Source organism: Protopterus annectens, chromosome 2.part1 (assembly GCF_019279795.1).
Source record: "Protopterus annectens isolate FY-2018-M chromosome 2.part1, PAN1.0, whole genome shotgun sequence".
NCBI classification, from domain to species: Eukaryota; Metazoa; Chordata; order Ceratodontiformes; family Protopteridae; genus Protopterus; species Protopterus annectens.
In genome coordinates this window covers 287,549,029-287,568,835 of record NC_056729.1, presented here as the reverse complement: position 1 = coordinate 287,568,835, position 19,807 = coordinate 287,549,029, and the positions used below count along the sequence as shown (strand labels likewise).

The following is a 19,807-nucleotide window of genomic DNA, read 5'->3' as shown; positions in this document are numbered from 1 at the left end:
GATCTTGAGCTGTACCAGTATTGGAATTCAGACAGACTGGTTAATTACTGGAGTCTGGAGCCGCATATCTAGATAGTATTCCATGTCCCTGAGAGAGGAAGCTCTTAATGCTGCTGTAGCTGTAAAAGCAGTAGGTACTGGCCTAGCATAACTTTCGAATTTGAAGAGAGCCAACTGTTACGTGTTCTGTTCTTTGGTTGATGGTAGGGTTCATTGTAGTGACTTCACATTTTGACTGTGTAAGCATGCACAAGTTGGATTGTTCTTGTATGTTATCGCATCAGTCAGTCACAGCTCCCGTACTGTATCTCAGTACTGCTTATAGAAATTCTTTCTTGGCTTGATAGCTCTTAGATTAGGTTGTATAACCCAACAACCACTAGAAAGTCAAGGGTGCTTCAGTCATCTCCTATGTGGTGAACACCTTACCCAACTGTACTTTTTTCAAAAGGGTATTAAAATTTGAACTAGTAGTACGTAGAACATCTCTAAACTGTGTAAGAAATCTCATTGCTCTGCCTAGTGTTGTTGCTTTGCATTATGCCAGCCTACATTATAAAAGTTTTAATGCTGTGACCCCCACCCGTTTGTAATTCTGATGTACAGAGCAGTTGGCTGCTTTATGTCACAAAACACATTTTAACAGATTTGTGCATGCATTTATCATGTCAGAGTTTCTAACTGTTGTTTTAATGTCCATAGGTGGTAGGGGAGGTGGCAGAGGAGGAGGTGGCGGATTCAGAGGATCGAGAGGTGGTGGCAGAGGTGGACGTGGTTTCAGAGGTGAGTCTTCATTGGTATTGTAACAGCAGTCATACTGGCTGATTGCTATACATCAAAATTTCAGTCCCCACAGTCCTATTTTTCATACTTATCTCCTGGCGTAGAGCACTTAGCTGTTAAGGTCCCAGCTGTGTAAAACTGGTAAAAAAAAGGAGCCTATCTTTTGTTTTATTTGCAAGCTGTAACAAACAATAGGGTAGTTATTTTTATTGCATATTCAGTTTTCTACTTGTGTGGATTGCCCAAATGCTGTTAACATTTAGTAATAATTTGATACTGAATAATTTAAGATTTTTATTTCCCATTGTTGCTTACACCAATATATTGAAAAGAGAGGGCTCTGTCACTGCAGCTTCATTGCAGTTTTGAAAAATCCAGTAAAATTAATCATCTTTTAATGCCCTTTATGTTGTATTATATGAGGATGAATTATTAAATTGCAGTTGAGTATTGAATTTTGCCCTTTGACTGTAGAAATTAAAAAACTTGAAAAAGTGTGAGAGGATTCTGTACTCCTCAGCATACAGAAATATGTGGTGTCCCTTTTCACTCTGTTCCACACTTTTCAAAACATATACCAGTCTTGCTTTGATAAACTGCAGATGTCCTTCAAGGATGCATCTGCAGTCCTTACAAATGGGTTGTCCTGTCGTCAGGCAGCCCTTTGGTCGGCCGGATTCCAAAGTCTGGGTCTGGCCTCGGCTGGTGTCGCACTTCACCCGACGTCATAGCTGCAGTTATTCGGGTATAAAGGCATCAGCCAACGCCATTTTCCCCAGTCTTTCTTGCCACGTGGCGCCCGAAGCAGAAGCTGTTCGCAAGTGCCGGTCGGTCAGAACCAGAGATTACTACTACCGAATACTTCTACTACTACCGAAGACTTCTAAAAAGCTAAGTACCCCGTTGGGGACTCTTTCTTGCCTCAGCTGATGTCAGAAAAAGTGAATAACTGTTTAACTTGTGGGAAACAAATACCTCATAAAGATTTCCACTCTTACTGCTTACCTTGTTTAGGCCGAGACCACGACGTAGCAGCTTGTCTAGCCTGTGCTTCTTTTAACCGACGGACGCTTAGACGTCGGTCGGAATTTGCTGAGCAGTTTTTCGGCTCTGATTTTGCTTATATTATGCCGTCGGATCCTCCGACTTCACAAATATCCAAAAAACGCAAGGAAAAGGACCGACACTCGCGGTCCGCGGTTTCGGCCGAAACCGCGGTTAAGACAACTGCGAGTGTCTCGTTTTCGGCTGAAACCGAGCAAGCGGTTCTTCCTTCAGCCGAAAGCTTACCTTCTACCGAGGCCTCTTCTAACCTGGTGGAATCGGCTTCTGAAATCCAACCTGCAGTTGTAGTTTCTCAGGAATTATCTGACACTATTCCCTTGGATATTTCAACCCCTGCACGTGGAGCTGCTAGGCCTCCTGCAGCCATGTCTATTAAGGCCTTTGCCAGGGCTAAAGCAGCTAAAGCTACTAAATCTGTGCCTGTTAAGACCCCCTCTCACAGGCCTAGCTCCAGTTCCCAAATGCTTAGTTTAGCAGAGGATCTCATTTCTTTAATCCGGGGATCCCAACCTCTCCCAGACAGGGCCTCTCACCCACCTCCAGAGAAGAGGCCTAGAGCAGAGCCCCCTGAGCCAGTTTCCACAGATGATTCCTCTGATGATTCAGATAACGCAGACCCTCCAGAGGCTCCTTTTTCTCCGTATGAAGACTCTGATGCTGAAGAGTCCATCCCTTCTGCCTCTCCACCTGAGGAATTTTCCTTTGGGGAAACCTTGCATGCTATGAGGGAACTTCAGTGGCAGGGCCAAGATTTTTCAGACTCCAGAAAAAGGCTTAGAACCTTTTTGCATTTACCACAACATAGGCCTTTAGCTATACCTCCAGTTCTGTCTGTTGTAGATGATGCATTTAATGATGCTTGTACTGCTCCTGATTCATTACCTCCGGCCCCTGCTAAGCCCGATAGGTTCTACAGGGTCCCGGACACACATCACCATTTATACAAGGCTCCTTTTGCAGATCCCGAGACTATCTCCCAGGGGCCTAAGGCTGTAGCATCTACCTCTGCCAAAAATCCCTCCCTCTGAAAGGGAATCCAGGTCCTTAGAGAGATGGGGTAAAAAAGTTTACACTTCTGCTACTCTGTCAGCTAGGGCCTTGAACTGTCAATTTCATATGATCCAGTATCAAGAATTTATGTTAGATCAGTTAACCAAAAAACTGTCCTCTGATGAACCTTTAGACAAGAAATATGTTCAGGAAATGGTACATAACATTCAGCAAGTTAGTAACCATTCTTTAAAATGCGGCTATGATGCACTGGAGGCTTCCTTTAGATCAGCCATGACTGGCACAGTTATCAGAAGGCATGCATGGTTAAAAGAGCAGGCCTTACCGGACCATGTCAAATCAAAACTATTAGATGCTCCCATGGACAAGGTCAATTTGTTTGGCTCGCCTGCACAACAGGTTCTGAAGAAGATGGAAGAGAAGGCAAAATCTGTCCAAACAGTGAAAGATTTCTTACAGGTCCAACCTCCAAGGTTTAGCAGGAATTGGCCCTCCAAGAATTGGTCCTTTCCAGACTCCTCCAAAGCACAGAGAGGCAGGAATAGGCGTTCAAGAGGCAGAAACCAATCCAGAGGTGCCTACAGGGGATGCCAGTGGCAGGGTAACAACCAGCGAGGCACAGACACAGCCACCACCACTACTACAGGACAATCACAGTGACTTGGCTCTGGCACCGCCTACCAGAGAACAACTAGAAGCACCCTTAGGCGGGAAGCTAGCTTTATTTACAAAGAACTGGCATTACATCACAAGGGACAAGTGGATTTTGCAGACAATAGACCAAGGTTACAGGTTTCATTTCCATACTCTACCAGGAAAGAGAGGAATGCCAAACCTACCTCCAAATCAAAAGGCAGAAGCTCTGCAACAAGTAAATCAATTATTAAAGATGAGAGCTGTGGAAAATGTACCACATATGGAGCAAGGAAAGGGCTTTTACTCCAGACTCTTCCTAGTACCAAGGAAAGAAGGCAAATGGAGACCTATTCTCGATCTGTCCGCTTTAAACACATTCCTCATAGTTCCAAAATTCAAAATGCTGACCCTACAGCAGCTTCTTCCCATGCTGGGCAAGGAGTCTTGGCTGGTAACTCTAGATCTCAAGGAGGCATACCTGCACGTCCCCATACAACCAAATTGCAGAAGATACCTCAGATTTCTTGCAGGATCAGAGCATTATCAATTCTCAGCATTGCCCTTTGGCTTATCTACTGCGCCCAGAGTGTTCACGAAATGCCTGGCATCAGTAATCGCTCATTGCAGGCTTCAGGGGATCCAAATCTACCCTTACCTGGACGACTGCCTAATACAAGCGGACAACAAAAACAAGCTAGTAGAAGACTTACAAAGGGTCATTTACCTGCTACAAGCCCTGGGATACACAGTCAATTTAAAAAAGTCAAAACTGATACCATCCCAGAGAATAACCTTTTTGGGTGCAGAGTTGGACACATCAAAGCAAATGACATTCCTAACAGTAGAAAAACAGGAGCAGCTACCTCTCTATTTCTTGGCATTAACAAAGCAGAACCATCTGACAGCAAGAAAAGTACTGCAAGCCTTGGGCTTCATGGCATCCTGCATAATATTGGTTCCTCATGCCAGACTGCATATGAGAAAACTACAGTGGTACCTAAGGAATTTATGGTCTCAACACAAGCACAGCTTAGAAACCCAAATTCCAATTATTCCATGCCTGAAGCAAGAATTCCTATGGTGGGCTCAGGCTTGTCAATCAAAACACAGGATTGCCCTTCCACAATACTCAACCAAGCCAAACCATCACGACGGACGCCTCAGACCTCGGTTGGGGGGCACACATGCTGGACAAGTGCATACAAGGCTTATGGACTCAAGATCAGCTGCACCTACGCATAAATCTAAAGGAAATGCTGGCAGTAAAACTGGCAATTCAGGCATTCAGACCATTTCTCCAACAAGGTCTATTGATGATAAGGACAGACAACACCACAGTTATGTGGTACATCAACAAGCAGGGAGGCACACATTCGTATCCTCTTTGCCGGATGGCACTGGACCTCTGGAATGTGGCCCTGAGCTACAACATTCAGTTAAAAGCAATTTTTGTACCAGGAAAAGAAAACATTCTAGCAGACATATTAAGCAGGACTACCACGGATGCCCACGAATGGATGCTGCATCCGGACATCTTCAAAACCATTACAAGAAAATGGGGGCTTCCAGAAATAGACTTATTTTCATCCCCACTCAATCACCAGCTAAAGAAATTCTGCACAAGGACTTACCACCCACTTGCTTGGAAGGTGGACTCCCTATCCTTCAGTTGGAAAAACCTGACAGCATATGCATTCCCACCGCTTCCTTTGATGCACAAGGTGCTATTGAAGATCAAAGAGGACCGTCCAAGGATCATTCTGATAGCTCCAGACTGGCCAAGGCAACATTGGTACCCATTACTGAGGAGCATGTCTCTGGAACAAATATGGCCACTGCCCCTGGTTCCCTTGCTGTTAACACAGAACAACTACAACAATCTGCATCCAAACCTGAAAACTCTGCAGCTGACTGCCTGGAACATTGCATTAACCCTAATTTATCCCAAAGGGTTAAATACATTATCCTTGAGGCTAGCAGACCCTCAACAAGAAAAAATTATTCAGCGAAATGGAAAAGATATCTCATTTGGAGTACTGCAAAAGGAGAAGATGTGTCACTGGTAAACATAGCCAACATCCTGGAATACTTGGCAGAGCTCTTCCACACAGGCCTGTCCTATTCCTCCATCAAGATTCATGCATCAGCTATTTCAGCAAAATACGACTTGGATCCTCCTGTCTTCTCACATCCTCTGCTCAGACAGTTTCTGAGAGGAATTAAAAATGTAAAGCCTCCTAGGAAGCCACCATTACCAGCATGGGACTTGAACTTTGTGCTAGAAAAATTGACACTTCCTCCTTTCGAACCAGTAGCAACAGCAGAACTGCAATACTTATCATGGAAGACTGCCTTCCTGCTGGCAATCACTTCAGCAAGAAGGGTATCTGAACTTCAGGCATTAATGGCAGTACAACCCTTCCTGATCTTCCATCAAGACAGAGTGTCCATGAGAACAAATCCTTCCTTTATGCCTAAGGTGGTCTCCAGAGTTTCTTTGAATCAGGCTATCCTCCTACCTACATTCTTCCCCAACCCACAGAACAGGGGAGAAAGACTGCTGCATACCTTGGATGTACATAGACAATTACGCTACTACCTGGACAGGACCAAGGGCAATAGAAAAACTGACCAGCTACTGGTAGCATATGCAACAGGAAGGGAAGGAAAAGCAATTTCAAAACAGACAATCTCCAAGTGGATAGGAAATTGCATTAGATTTTGTTACTCCTACCATGGAAAGAAAACTCCAGAGAACATCAGGCCTCACTCTACAAGGGCTACAGCCACTACCACAGCCTTCTTACGAGGAGTGGCTACCAAGGACATTTTAGAGGCTGCCACTTGGAGCTCTGTGCATACATTTGCCAAGCATTATAATTTACCTTTATACTCTAGATCCCGAGCAGGTTTTGCCTCTGCTGTTTTGCAAGGGATCCTAACTACACCATAACTTTATTTTTCCACCTCCCCCAGTTTGGCTATGGTATTCTACCCATTTGTAAGGACTGCAGATGCATCCTTGAAGGACATAGTACAGTTTTGTACCTACCATAAATGTAGATGTCCGATAGGAATGCATCTGCAGTCAGGATTACCCACCCGCCTTCCCCTCTGTGGTGCTCCTAGGGTATTTGCCCATCTTATAGCTAGCTGGGGGAATCTATTATGGTGTATTTGTTTGTATATATGTACATACATGCTTATTTTTTGTGTTTGCTCTCTACTATTTGGAATGATTGGCATTTATCCAAATTTAGCCTTCCAAGAGGGCACCTGGCATCTGGGGCAAGAAACACTGAGGAAAATTGCATCGGCCGATGCCTTTATACCCGAATAACTGCAGCTATGACGTCGGGTGAAGTGCGACACCAGCAGAGGCCAGACCCAGACTTTGGAATCCGGCCGACCGAAGGGCTGCCTGACGACAGGACAACCCATTTGTAAGGACTGCAGATGCACTCCTATCGGACATCTACATTTATGGTAGGTACAAAACTGTACTTTGTCTTTGCTTAAGACTACAAACAAAACTAGTAACTCAAGATCAGAATTTACAGGTAGGAGGAAAAGATCCAGGGAGTGCAAAAAGTGCTTGAAGACTATGTTGATCATCTTTAATGATTTGAAAAACTGGAATAATAGCTTTTATTTGGGTTTGTTCTGACAGAATTAAGGAAGATTTAAGCATCTATTAGAACACCTGTATTTAAAGGACCCCTGGTCTATGCTAAGTGTAGTGGGACTATTGAGTTCCTAGCCCGCCACCTGGGCACCATACCTTTTATTATGCTCAGTTTACATGACCTGGGGAAGAAGATTCCACTAGTCCAGGGGTGGCATAGTGGTGCAGTGGTTAGCACTGATTCCAGTTCATTCCTTTCCTGTTATGCCATCTGTCAGCATGCATATTCTCGAGTGTCTGTAATTTCCTCTGATGTCCCAGAGACATACTTTTAGATGAATTAGTGATCCAGTAATGGATTGTCGGATGCACATTAGTGTTCATCAGTGGTCTGTTGTCCTGTACAGAATTGGTTCTTTGCCTTTTGTCCATTGCTTGCCTGGGTGGGCTCTGGCTCCCTAATGATCATGAATAGGATAAAGTCAGTATTGAATGAATAAAATTAGCTCACTTTTACTTTGATGATCGATTTTTTTTTTTCTGGAATCGGAGCCACTTTGGTTGCAAGTTCCTTCTTAATGAGTGTGGCAAAGGGTGGTTAGTTAGCATATTCATCCACTAAATCTGATGTTGACCATGAGATTATGAATGAATGGCTAACAGTTGTGTTGTGGTGGAATATGAATGGGTGAGATGCAGAATATTGGGAACTTGTGTACTTATGGAGGTGCATTGGTAGCAGAAACAAGAGTCTTTTTAGTAGCCTAATACGTACAACACCTTGTATATGGGAAGGTGGTGCACAGCTTTATGGTATGTTGGGTCTGATGCAAATACATTGCTGGCTGTAATCACTTGGTCTAGAACTGAATAGAGGATGAGACGTTGCTAGCATGAGTTATATGAGACAAAAATATGAGTACCTTATTAGGTGATCAGTTTTAACGAAACTAAATATGTAATTGATATACGTAGGAGGTACTTAGTGCTGTGTTGACTGGATTGATGTGCTGGAAAGATCAGCACTGCATTTGGAAGTGGTTGTGCCTAACTTTTGTTTTGAGCCAGGTATATGAAATGAGATTGTATCTGTTTGCACAAGTTCCAGTGTGGTTTACCTTCAAAATGTTGATGGCCAGAACGTCAAACCTGCTTCTGCGAACTCCGAATTGCACCTTCTTAAAACCTCGAATGCCGATGTTCCGAACCACAAAATCTTGCTCCCTTTTTTGACCCATGTTAGCACTTGTTTGTAGGTGTGGCATGGTCGGAAATGTTGACATTTGAGCTTTTTCGAATTTTTGAAGTTTCTGTGATTTGGGTTTCACAGAAATGTTTTGGTGGTGTGGCCGTTCAACTATGTACAGTCTACATTTGAAAAAAGGTAGACCTCCAGTCTTTGTGTTTTTTAAAATAATAGCTCTCAAGATAAGTAAGCCACTTTTGGTTACTAGTAGTGGTACTTTGTAGTTTTGCAGGTTTGTAGTCGCTGACAGGATCATGTTAACTTGGCGTATCTTTGTCTGTGTAGTATGTACTGTATTCATGTTTTTAATAGATGGAAGTTACGTTTTGAAGGGTGCATTAAGGAACATGTTGGAGATAAATATGCTAAGTTTACTGGAGGCTTTCTTGGATTTTATAGGGATAGTATGAAGTGTAGTACTGTTAACGTGGGAGTGAAGCTGATGGAGATATTTTGACTGCTACTCTGTGGTATAGTCTTACGATTAACTGGAGATGGCATGTGTGTTTTTCTGCTTTAAATACAGTTGTAAATAGAGGTTTGGTGTATGTGGCTGGAGGAATAGGTAACAAATGGAATGGTGATTCACTTGGTGCGAGGCATGATAGGAAGGACTCCAGACTGGTCTTCTGGAATGTTGAGATGTCATATGTAAGGGTATCTATCAGATGGCTTCAAAGATCCTAATGGTATAGGTGACTCAGCTGAACACAGGATGACCACCCAGCATTGTAGAGACTACATGAATGCAGGCAATTGGTTGGTTAGCAGCTGCACCTCAGTGATGAGAGAGACTGCAGTTTTGTTCCATTCCTGTCGCATCCCACATTGCCTCTCCTGCCCCTCCTGATTGCACCTTTCTCCCCTAAACTTGCATTAAGTTGCACTCCAGAATATTCTCAACTGCATAGAGCAAAAGCAGAATATTTTTTTGTTTTTGTTTTATTTTTCTGCCTGCCATTTCTCCTTTCGCCACTAGGTGTCAGCAATTTACAACTATCACACACTTTCACTGAAACTTTTCCCTATTTCTTTCACTAGCATAATCTCTGTATTTATAGTGTCTCCTCTCTCACTACAGTAAACTCTACACTTCCTCAACTGCTCAACCTGGGCATCTAAACTCAAACTTAAGTTCTGTAATTATATACGTTATAACTTAATAAAGTTTTACCTTTAGAAATCTACAGAATATCTTCTTACTCAACTGTAACCCCACAATTCTAACTGATTCCCAGTCTAATGATTTGTTTTTTTTCTGAGCTCTGTCACTCTTCTGTCTCTACCCACTCCGTTCGCCCTGCGGGCACACTCCTCTCCCCTACTCTACCCCCAAATTTCACCCACCCCCAGTGCACCTACTCTTATACTTCCTCACACCACGCCCCCTCAACACCTACACCAACCACATAAACCCCACCCACTCCCATACACACACCAATCCACACACACACCCCACCCTCTCCCACACACCCCCTCCTCAACACCTACGCCAATCACATGCACCTTATACCAAACCCCATCCACTCCCATACACACACCAATCCACACACCACACCCCCTCCCATACACACATCCCTCCTCACACACCCATACAACAATGCCTACCTGCCACCCACAAACTCTACTACTAGCTACCCTTCTAATATCCCTAACCTATATTACCCAACTTAACCTCCCCACCAACACACACCCACCTCTAACCACACATACCACCACCTCCGGCCTCCCAAATACATCAAACCCATATTCACAAATCTCCCCAGAACTCTACTCCTCCAACCCATCCCACCTTTTCAAACTCACCATACTCCCCACCCCGCCATCACCTCACCCTATTCTAAATGCTTTCTCAAAAAAAAACCTCCCCCACCAAAATCACACTTCTCTATCCTCTATACTCCTCCTCAGGCAACTCCTCCCCCATATCTCACTCTCACTGTCAGGTGACATCCACCCTAACCCAGGTCCAAACCCCAGCAATACCCACCCTAACACAAATCCCAATCCACACAAACTCAAGACTATCTGCCTCACAACCCTAAATGCACAAAGCCTCTGTAATAAAATCCCCAACCTACATGCTTAGCTCTCTCATAACCAGCCAGACATAACTGCAGTCTCTGAGACCTGGCTCAAACCCTCCATCAGAGATGATGAAACCCCCCCCCCCAGGCTACCACATCATACATAATGATAGGCCTCATAGAAAAGGAGGTGGTGTAGCTATTATCTACCCCTCCACTCTCACTTTTACTCCACTGACCAACCCCATCCCAACCTTTGCCGATGCAGAAATGGCTGTAGGATTTTTAAAACTAAACTACAAATCCATCTGCATCTGTTCCATCTACATCCCACCTGGAGACAATACCAAAACTCTAGAAGACATCCTGTCCTGGTTTAGCTCAAATATCACAAATGAAACCTACATTCTAGGTGACATAAATATTAACTGGGCCTCCTTCCTCTTAGATACCCCAACTCACTCAATCAACCTCTATAATTTCACCCAACTAATAAACCTCCCAACCAGGCCACATAAAGACTGTACATCTGGTATCATCATAGATTGGATATTAACAACCCACCTCAACCATATCTCCACTGCCGGTATAATACCAGACCCTCTAAGCGACCACTTACCAGCTTTTGTAGATCGCCTACCCTCTCACATAGAAAAACAACACCTATACAAGCAGTCCCGTAACCTAGTTTCCTTCAACCCCAAAATCTTTTCTGAATGCCTTAAGATTACTGACTGGTCTCCACTAAAAATCCTTCCACTAGATAATGCTGTCTCATATTTTAACCATACCTTCCTTACCTTACTTGATAAACTAGCCCCTTTCTAAGCCAAACGCATCAAAACTAATCCCTGCCCCTGGCTATCCCAACAAACTAAATTAATAATGATTCAATGAAACAAGAAATGGAAACTGTACAAAAAACAAAAAAAAAAAACAGCACCCACCAAGAATATAAAATCTACGTAACCTAGCCAAAAAATCAATAACAAAAGATCGCAAAAACTACTACTGCTATTTGCAATCCAAACACTCAAACATCCCAAAGAAATTCTGGAGCTCCATCTCCTCAGTACTCAACCCCGGTAATAATACCAACCCATGCCCCAATCCTAACCTTTCAAGCCTTGAAACAGCCACTAAATTCAACACATTTTTCATTGATTGCATAGCTAAACTATCCTCCACCTTCCCCAACCCACCCACCCCCCTCTCACCACCCTCCTCTCCCCCTATTCTCCCTTAAACCTGTCTCCACCAACACTATAAAAAGACTACTGCAAAAGCTAAAACCATGCCGCACTGCCCCTGACAACTTTCCTGCAAATTTGCTTCAACTATCAGCTGAAGCAATAGCCTGTCCCATATCCATTCTCATAAATAGATCCATTCAGGAATCCCATGTACCAATCATCTGGCGACATGCATTCATAATCCCTCTGCACAAAGGTGGTAAAAACACTGACACTACCAACTTCATACCCATAGCTATACTCTCACCCCTCTCGAGAATTCTAGAAAAAAAATCCACTCCCAGCTCATGCCCTACCTAACCCAGCACAAACTCCTCTCTCCCACCCAGCACGGCTTCCGTCCTGGCCACATCACCATGAAAGCCCTCCTCTCCTTCCTTGAAACAGTCAACCTAGCACGTGATAGCAGCACATATGTATTTTCCCTATTTCTTGACCTCTCAAAAGCATTCAACACAATCTCCCATTTTCTACTCCTATCCCAGCTCTCTCACTTGCACCTGTCTCCCTCAACCTTAACCTGGTTCTCCAGCTACCTTTCTATGCACCAACAGGCTGTACAATGGAAAGAATCAACCTCCCCTTTCTTACCCACAGGAGTCCCTCAAGGATCAGTACTGGGCCCACTCCTCTTTAACATATTCATCAATAACTTCCACCACTCCATCCCTGATGCCTCAGTCATCTAATACGCTGATGACTCCACCATCATCTGTTCTGCCTCCTGCCCCTCCACACGTCTTCTCAACACCCAAATCGCCTTCTCCAAAACCGAATCATCGATGCAATCCCATCACCTAGCCCTAAATGCTATCAAAACAAAGCTAATGATTTTCACTCCCACCAAAAACTCGCAATTCAAGAGAGACCAATTTTCCATCAAAAGCCACAATAACACTCCTCTAGAAATCGTTCCCAGTACCAAGGTACTTGGCATTACCATTGATGATAAAATTCGACTCCCACATCCTCTCAGCAATCAAAAAAACCCACCAGAAAATTGATCTCCTCTACAGGCATAACTGCTACCTTACTCCCTCCTCTCGTCAAACCCTTGCATCTACCTTCCTTCTCCCCTCTCTCTTGTATGGTGCTCCCCTATTCTCAAACCCGCAACTCAGCCTCTGCTCCAAACTTGAATCTTGTTACAACAAAATCTGCAAATTTGCTACCAACTCCAGAAACTCTTCCCATCACTGCCACTCCCTACACACCCTTAACTGGCTAGAACTTCACAAACACCTAAAATACGTACAGCTTACAACAGCCCATAAACTCATCTTTAAACCAACAGAATGCCCCTCTCTTGCCAAATCTCTAGTACCCTTCACACCTAGCCACACCCTGAGATCAAAAGGCCAAAACCTCCTATATGTACACAAACCCCTACACCCACCTGGCAAATTATTACGGTCCCACACCATAGCCAAACAGTTGAACACTCTCCCCCCACCACTACGTACAATACCAAACCACAACAACTTCAAATCCATGCTTCTCTCCCATCTGGCCTCCAAATGGAAATGTCCTTCACACGCACCCACCTAAAAACCACCCACACCACTAACTCCACACCCAAGTCATCATTTCTTTCCCAAACTTAACACAATGTCATAGGTCTTTCTCTGTACATCTCTTCACACTTTTTGAATGCAAACCTCTGGCCTATCTTACTCATATTCTCAACTGACATCCTATCCATTGCAAAACAGTGTATATACTATTGTAAAACTGTTATTCCTGTACAGACTAATTATGACATATATAACTCGCATCATCTACCAGTAACATGTCAACTTCTATAATCCAGTCTTTTACAATTTTGTAAGTTTTTGCTAATTTCTGTAATTTTTATATTTGTAATGTTAAAAATGTCTGCATTTTATACTAAGTACCACAGCTTTTTGTATGTTTGTAAGTTTACAAATTTATGTACGTTAAATTGTAATGTTGCAAATTTCTGCATTTTATACTATGTACCGGAGCTTTTCTCTTCGGGTCCCCATTGAAAATGGGCCACAAGCCCAGCTGGACTAACCTGGTTAACAAACCTTAATAAATAAATAATAAATTAATTTGTTGCTTAAGATATCATAGAGGAGAAGGATGGGGGATTTGTGACCTGAATAGGTGGTTGATGGATCTCTGTTATACATCATTACCATCAGTTTGTTTGCTATCTGAATCTTCCTCAAAGGTTGTTCAACAGCTGTCCTAACAAAGAGATCAACTTTTCTTAGCATAGAGCTGCAGTGTACCAATGAATCTGGTTGTACTGGGATAGGTCTTAACATGTTTTTTCCTGTCTACCAAAATGTTTTCATCAAGGAGTATAATTTGGTAGTTTCTGGGAATTTTAGCCCAGGATAAACATGTACTTATTATCTAATTAATTGTAGGTTTTCCAGTTGGAGTTTTACTTCATAATTGACAAGAGGCCACAGCCCATTAGTTTTGGATTCTGTGTCACTGTTGGGAATCATCCTTTGTCACATGCCAGGTGTAGTAACTTTTTGGAATGGACAAGTTACAGAACGTGCAAAGTGCAGAACAGAGGTGCCAGTGCTTTTGTGTGAGCTTTGTGAAATGTATTTAAAGCCATACTATGGGGAGAAATCATCCATTTGTGGAACCACACAAAAAGGGAACAGGATGGTGGAGAGAATTTAGAAGGTGGGACTGGGAAGATGGAGGCTATAAAAGGAACTGGAAAGTAAAAAAAACCCTTCAGCTCATAAATGAGAGCTGTGCTCTTGTAATGGCCGTTTGGTTTAAAGTACGTTATTCTATTTTCAAGTGCACTTTTCTTCAGTTTGTTAGCTATTTATAAACTTTTTTTTTTTGTTAAGTTTCACTGTTTACTTGGCTTTTCTCTCTAACCACACCCACAAAATGAGGTCATGGTAGCTTTTACGTAATTTACTTATATCTGATCAGCATTCTGGGTAAGCAAAAACAACTTCTGAAAAGCAGCAGCTTCCTAACATTGCGGTTTTACTGCTGTGTCATCACATATGTTAAGTGTCAGCGCAAGGTGTTCTTGCTGCAAGACATTGTTGAAAATATTCTAGGAAATAAGAAACCCCAGTTGATGAATTGAGCGTGGTAAAACTACAATAGCTATATGTTAATTCAGGTAGGGAGGTATTGTGGGTTCAGTTTTCATTAACTCATTGCAGGACTTTTCAGCTCCAAGAAAGAAATTCATGAGGCCATCCATATTAACCAAATAAGTTGCAAAAACAATACACTGTATGCATTAAAACTGTATAATTGGTAATGTATTTTAGTAGAGAGAGTATACCACACTTCAGGGGGTCTGTTACTTACACCAGCTGCAAGCAGGTCATGTGTTCATTATTATCTGCTTCCAGAAGAGGAGGTACACTCTCTTCCCCCTGCTTTATTAGTAGCTGTCCCTGCAGGTGGCTCAGATTATTTGCCATTGCAGAGGTCTGCTTTTTACTCAGTCTGAAGAGCTGTGCCTGTGTCATCCTGTAAGGACTCAACTTGACAGCTCTTCACTTCCTCAGTAGTAGCTTTGGAACCCCCCAACCCCCCCCCCCCCGTTGAAGTTAAAGATTTGGTAATACTTTCTAGTCAGGATCTTCTGTAAGTGGGGTTCTCCAGAACTGACCTGTTTGCCACAGGGGGAATGGGGAGGTTGGCATAATGGTTAAGGTGTTTACCTGACAGACACAAGGTGCAGGGTTTGATTCTCACATGGAGTAATTGGCTAGGCTTAAAATTGCCCACAAGGACAATATAGCGTAGTATGAACCTATAATGTGGTGCTCCTCTTGCTGTGCTTTGTTCATCAGGGCACAAAGTAATTGATGGAAGATATGCTGTTTGTCCTGTGACAGAGAATTCACACATGCCTGCCTTCTGTTTGCAGATTTTGACAAAATTTGTGTAATAAAAACTGACGCTTATCTTCAAGAAGTGTGGTTCTAGGTTGTGCTGTCCCATTCATAGCAATAGTATACTCCCTGTTTGCATGAAGGAAATGTCCCTTGGCTGGAGTAGAAGTTTCACCTTGTTGTCTAGTTCTTCATTTAGATCTATTGCTCCTACCAGGCCTTCTTGACTGGAGTCACGGATGTGATCAAAGCTGCCACAAAGACCTTGCTTACCAGATGTATTGTGCTGAGTGAAAATGATTCTTCACCTGGATGAAGAGAGAGCCTTTGCTACCTCATTCATTTAGCTTTCAGATGATCCTGGCTTATTTCAGGTTTGGTCACATTCCACATTCAGGGTGCATGATTTTTTTTGTATCTCTGCGTGCAAGTAAATTTTAGGAGACTGGAATGCAGCCCAGCAGTGGCTGATTTAAGCAGTTTTTGTATGTTATTCTTTCTCATCTGCCTTTGAAAGACCCTCTCCTCCCTTAGGTTTGAATTTTTGATTAACTGGCTTGCCCGTCCCTCGTTTGAGCTGACCGTTTTAGCAACTTTGAACTTCATGTATTGGAATACACTACTGTTGAGAGTTTCTATCTCTGCTTAAAGGATCATTGTGCTGCCAGAGGTTTTTTTCCTCTGTAGGGCATCCCTGTTTGGCCATTCATAAGGATACCATGTCTCGTAAGTATAACCAGCATTTTCTCCTTAAAGTGGTTTTAGAATTAATCTTAAGGTAGTCTGTTTATCTCTCAGTTATCTCCATGGCACAGTCCATGTGAGAAAATGAGATCTTACCTTTTCCATGCATAGCAACCCAGGTTTAACTTGAAGAGGACTCAGGAGTTCAGGAAAGCAGAGCTGTTGTCACCTTTGCTGCAAGAATAGGGTAGGCTATTAGTTGCTAAGCAAGCCCTTCACATATGGACAGCTAGTTGCATTATCATTTGCTAGCAAACAAGTGAATGTCCGTTGTTAAACGTGTCTGTCAAAGACCATTCTATCAGGGCAGTGTTCATTTCAAAAGCGTCTCCATTGCCGACATTCCTGCATTAGCCATTTGATCATAGGTTTGTACTTTCACCAAACATTACTACCTTAGTCACGATTGCAGAAGCTAAATTTCCTTTGACAGCTTTATGCTTCAAGACTTGGCATTTACAGTCCTTTCTCTTAAGTTGTTCCCCAGGTTGTGGCCTCCCTAGAGGTTTAATTTCACTGTATAACATTCTTCCCCAAAATCTATCTAACAAATGAGGATTCTGAAATGACATAAATAATTACTTGCCGTATTAGATGGCCTGCAAGGAACATACTGCACTGGGTGTTTATTACTCTCCTGCCTCCCCCCTTTTCCTGGATGTCCTTTACATTTTACAGCTGTGGGCGATTTTGCTAAATTAAGACAAGCATTTTTTTTTTTTTTTGCACCTTTCTGTCTTTTCTTAACAGGTTTTGTTCACTCTGTGGACAGGGGTTGATTTGAGTATCACAGGGACTAGGCACATTTTCCTAGCCTGAAGTGATACCATGGTATGTAAATGCATTGTTAAGCATGAAAATGAAAATAAAATTCAGAAGTGTGCAAAGCTGTGAATATGAAAAGAGGAAATTATAACCATTATTGGCTTCTAGTTTACTTGCTTATTTAACCAATATGGTGAATAAGAGAACTTACTTCATGTCCTTTGTCTTCTCCTGTCAAAAGAAACTTGCCTATGTGACGTCCATTCTCTGAGCCAGTGATCAAGCAGTCTCAATCCTCACCATGGACACTGGTGAAGGAAGTTCACTTGGAACAAAAATAGATACACACAGTATTTCCAGATGCAGCTCTCTGCACAAAGCACAATTTCCCTTAAGAGTACACAGGAAACACACACAGTCCTGGGGCTGGATTTCTCTCTCTCTCTGTCTCTCTCCAGGCCCCCAAGTAAGACTCTCCACTGACACAGCTGTAGAGTTGAGTCCTCAGACGAGTGTTCCAAGCCAAGTCCTCCACCACTTTCTCTCTGAAACCAGTGTGCTCCGTGTCCATGCTCCAAGTAGCTGACACACACACACACACACACACACACACACACACACACACACACACACACAATCTGGGAAAGGCTGGCACAGATTTACCAGCTATGCCTATTCTGCCCAGACTGTAAGGTAGGTACTGCCACCAGAACACTCCAAAGCCAGCTACCCTAAGACTATTACAATGGTACCCAGTTATACTGAGTAAAATTAATAATACTGGTAGTGTTTGACCAATGCATCAAGGCTTTCAGGAGCGACCACTGTGTCACCAAATAAATATAAGTACTCTCAAGGATTAATGTATTCTCTAAAAGACCAGCCACAATGAAAAGTTTAAATATATATAATAATAAATAATAAAAGAACATGAGAATGCTAAATATGTATTTACAATAAACACCAGAGTTTCAATCACAGGAAATATTAAAAAATAACACTGATAGACTCCCACAGATACAGAAAAACAACACTTTAACTAATCTAAGTATATTTCCTTGACTGATCTAAAGAATTACTATTCCCTGGTAACTTACTAAAGCAAGGCAAGATGAAGTGGGTGAGTGATCCTCTTTTGTCAGGATTCAAAAACAAACTGCCCTAAGACTTAGTATTAAAACATAATTTCAGTGCTAGATTACAGAAAGACATCACATACATCTGGTTATCTGATTTCTAGTTCCCACACTACCACTTTTACTAGAAACTGAGCCATAATCTTGCAGATATGTTAAAATACGCACGCACACACACACGCACACACACACGCACACACACACACACGCACACACACACACACACACACACACACACACACACACACATACATACACACACACACACACGCGCGCGCACAACTTTGCTAAGATATGTTATGGCATCTGGAAGCTGTAAAACCATTTCAAAAACTTCCACCCTTCCAGGGTAGCAATTAGTTCACCCCTAAGGGACAGTACAGTAGGATTCCTAGTCCTGTTTTTTACAGACATTTTGTCTCTAGCTGGAATCAGAACTGTAAAATACAATGTTTATGGCCTAAACCAGGCCTGAACCAGATAATTTAATTTCAGACTATTTTTCAAAATTAGCTGGACTGAGATAAACCTCTTCTCTACCAGTATCATCTGTTACAATATATTAATTTCAGCAGTTACAGTACAGTCTGACATACAGGTGTATTTCTTTTCTATCCAGCAGGGCCCACTCTTGGTACATTTTTTTTAACACAAGCAGCTTTACAAATACATTTTTCAACACAAGCATCCGTACAAATTGATTTGATATACAAATGCACATAATTCTTTACAAAACTCCAGCTAATTATGCTGACATGTCTTACACATCCATTGCCTTACTTCTTCTGGCATAGCTGGGAACACCTCACATCACATCAGTCTCCAGTGCATTCTTTCATTTCACATTTGTTTTTAATTTATCATAAATATATATAATAATAAGTAATAAAAGAACATGAGAATACTAAATATGTATTTACAATAAACACCAGAGTTTCAATCACAGGAAATATTAAAAAATAACACTGATAGATAGGTAACAATATATCTATATTTGAAGATATCCTGCACTGGTTATCATGTCACTACCCCCAAGAAACCCTACTACTTGGAGACTTTAACATAGACTGGGGCACCTGTTCCTTAGAATCCCCAACCACCCATATTAACCTGCATGCATTTACACAAATCATATCCACCCCTACCAGGATAGGTAAACCCAACCAAAAAGAAAGTATACTTGACTGGGTACTCATAAACAGTCACCCCCAACTGTACACCTCTGGTACCCTCCTTAATGACCTAAGCGATCACCTTCTCACATATGTAATTAAGCACAAAACCATTAATTCCCAACAACCCTTACTCAGAAAGGTTAGAAACAATAAAAACTTTAACCCTGCCAAATTCCAACAAGAACTAAACTCATGTAATTGGTCTATTCTAAAACACCTCCCCTTAGAGGAAGCAGTAGCATACTTAAACAACAAATTCCTTGAGATCCTTGATTTGCATGCACCTGTTCGTTCAAAGAGAACCAAGGCAAAAACTGCACCATGGCTTTCTATAGAGTCTAAACTCAAAATTACCCTTAGAAACAAAGCATGGGCTTTATGGCGTTCTTCTAAAGACCCTCAAGATCACATTAAATACAGGCAATCCAGGAACGAAACCAAAAAATCAATTTTACAAGACAAAAAAACAATACTACTG

The 19,807-nt window shown here is 42.3% G+C and overlaps 1 long non-coding RNA gene across 1 annotated transcript in view; it reads left to right on the top strand.

Annotated features, from left to right (window-relative positions):
* The first annotated feature begins 697 nt into the window (after positions 1-697).
* The window catches only part of LOC122794024, a 136,763-nt gene continuing 117,653 nt past the window's right edge, over positions 698-19,807 (top strand). The window contains exon 1 of the long non-coding RNA XR_006363607.1: positions 698-783. This is a non-coding gene — a long non-coding RNA (uncharacterized LOC122794024). The remainder of the gene's footprint in view (positions 784-19,807) is intronic.